We start from the raw sequence: 3,168 nt of genomic DNA on the forward strand, positions 1-3,168 counted from the left end.
CACACACACACACACACACACACACACACACACACACACACACACACACAAACCCAGGGTGGGGGGGGGAAGACATAACAACTACAATTCCTTGAAGTTGATATGACAAGCAAACAGAAAGGACATTGTTGGGTGGGAAGGGGGAGAGGGAGGAGGGAGGGAAGTTTCGGGTAATGGGCCACAATAAGCAACAACATTGTATATCGACAAAATAAAATTAAAAAAAAAAAAAAAAGAAAAAAAGAAAGGAATGATGTAGATCTGTATGTACTGACAAGGAATTTTTCACTATCATTGAGTGGAAACTTATTTTAAGAATATATGTAACATAACCCACTTTTTGGTAAAAATCCCTTTCATCCCCCCATAACCCTAAATTATCTAGACATTTAGTCCATCTCTGTGTATATGCATAAAAAAAAGTTTGTAAGCATATATATCAAACTGGTAATAGTGGTTTTCCTAGGGAGAGAACTTCCAACTTATAGGGTATTGAATTTCTGTTATTGTATTATTTATCCTGAACATCTATTCTCATAATTTAAGAAAATTACTTTTGGCGGGCCGGCCCTGTGGCTCACTCGGGAGAGTGCGGTGCTGATAACACCAAAGCCAAGGGTTCGGATCCCACATAGGGATGGCCGGTTGGCTCACTGCGTGAGCATGGTGCTAACAACACCAAGTCAAGGGTTAAGATCCCCTTACCGGTCATCTTTAAAAAAAAAAAAAAGAAAGAAAATTACTTTTGGCTAATTTAGGAGAAAGATATTGGGGGCTCACAAAATCAACAGGAAACTGGAAGATCAGGCTCACAGATTCAGTGGGTAGGAACCAGGGCAGCTCTGCAGGCTATTGCAAAGGCCTCACAATGGCTCTGATGAACATTCTTCATTCCCTCATGAGTGAGCAGCCAGGAAGAATTTTCTTGACTGGCCCAGCATAGGTCGCAGGCCCATTTCCCAGCTGTATTGGCTCAGAACTGAAAGGATCTATCCCCTTCAGATTCCATGGTGGAAGGCAGGCACCTAGATTTGCCTGCTCATTAAAAACTGCATTCAATGGAGGAGATGTAATTCCTGAAAGGTAATCAAAGATCACTTAGAAAAAAGACCTAGATTCAGGACAAGCCCCAGATGACAGATTTGACGGATGCCACCAGTTCACCTCTTGGGCTGTTCAGCATCCACAACTACCCTCTGGAACTACTGGGAGGCAAGTTCGTGAAAGAAGACTGATAGATTGTGGCACATATGTGGAGAGGTCACAATTGGGTCTCTGGGAAGAACATTTCTAAATCTCTGGAGTTTTTCATAGTACAAAGACCCCCCTGGCTTCTATTTCCTTTCTTCTCCTTTCTTCCTTGTTTTCTCAGCATTGCTTCCCAATAAGACTAATCACAAAGGAACTCAAGCATCTAGGAATAGGCTAAATCAGAGCCTTTCTATGTGTGGATACCAGGAGGAGTTGAAGAGGTAAAAGGATGGAGCAAATGTCAGGCTCAATGTGAAGCCACAGGCTCTGAAAATACAGGGAGCTGCTCCAGGTTCCAAGCTGGGAATGTAGAGAAACACTACGGTTGGTCTGAGACATTTTACTGAGCAGGATTTGGTTACAATTAAAAAAATTATTTACTATTTCATATCTGCAAAAGAGTATATGTAACATCCTTCTGATATTAAGATGGATACACCAGTTTTTTGTGGTGGTTGTCAGTGTTTGCCTCGTATGTCTTTTTCTAGTCTTTTCCTGTTAGCCTTACTTTCTTCATCTGTAAGCATGGCAAACAAATCCAATCTCTTAGAGCCATTGTGAATATTTGTGTCCACTTGTGCCAGCCCTAGGGATTTACAGGGGAGCAAAACCAGACATGGAGCATAGAACTTAAGTCTGTTGGGTGACAGACACAAATAAAAGAAGAATAAAAGAATGACACAAATAGATGTTAATGTGATGGATAAAAATCATTAATGTGAGATGGTCTCTCCACCAACAGAATCCAGCTCAGTTCCCTGTTCCCCTCTTACCTTTCAGGCAAAGATAAACAGAGCCAGACATTAGCTAAAGTGGTGAAAATAGATTTTATTCAGTAACTACTGACAGCAGGGGAAAGAGCTAAACTCCATTCTAATTTGGGCAGAGGTGATTTGGGAGTTTTAAAAGGAGAATGGGGGAGGGCGTAGAACACAGGTGAATGTCCAAGCAGTCAGAAGCATGAAAAATTAGAAAGGGTTGGTCAGTATCAGTGTGATTAGGCTAGCGATGTCTGTTAGCTTGCAGTTATCGAAGTCAGGATTCTATCCTCCCACAGAGACTGAGAGATTGAGGCCCTATCATTCCTGATGATTATACTATTTCAAAGAAATAGCTTTCAAATCCTTGAGAAGACACTTCTGAGTTGTAGGAGATAAATATACAACTCAAAGGGACAGAGGGAGGATTTATAATTATAAGCCCTTTTAGTAAATGCTCTAAGAAAGGGAGGCCAGGAGCCTATCATCAGGTATTGGCTAGAACAAACAGTAAATTCTTCTGGCAACATTAAGCTTTCTCAGGCAGGCAATTTAATGTAGGGGTGGCGGGGGGGGGGCTAAGGTCATCCTAGGGACAAGCTTTATGCTTCTAGAAGCCATGCTAGGATTTGGCCATCTCTTAGTGCAGAGGTTTGTATGGAGTCCTCGTGTGCTGAGGGTTCTGCAATTCTCAAGGCCCTTCTATATCCCTTTTACCATCTTCCCTCAGCCCCATGTGGCTCCTTACTGTGTGGAAGGAAGTCAGGCAGAGTAGTGTTTCTACCACCCCCAGAACCTCCTCTCTTCATGTGTAGCCCAATCCCTAGCATAAGCTTCTGCCGTGGGCAGGCTTGGTTTTCCCACATTTTGGAGGTTCTGGCTGTAAGGCCCCATAGAAGACCCCAAAGGAGGCACTCCCTAAAACATGGTGCTTTTCTCTTCTGGGTCCTACCAATCTCGCTGGCGCCAAGGTGAAATCATTACCCGCCCCCGGCCAATCAACTACCGCCCCGTGTACTAACCACCCTCTCCCGGAACCCGGCTCTATATAAATGTATGCTTCTCCCCCGAATAAAGCGGAACTTCTCCCGTGAACGGTCAGCCCGGGTCCTGTCATCCTTTCATTGGTGCCGAAACCCAGGAGGAGCTCACCCCTTAC

The sequence above is a fragment of the Galeopterus variegatus genome, unplaced genomic scaffold (genome assembly GCF_000696425.1).
Source record: "Galeopterus variegatus unplaced genomic scaffold, G_variegatus-3.0.2 Scaffold86, whole genome shotgun sequence".
NCBI classification, from domain to species: domain Eukaryota; kingdom Metazoa; phylum Chordata; class Mammalia; order Dermoptera; family Cynocephalidae; genus Galeopterus; species Galeopterus variegatus.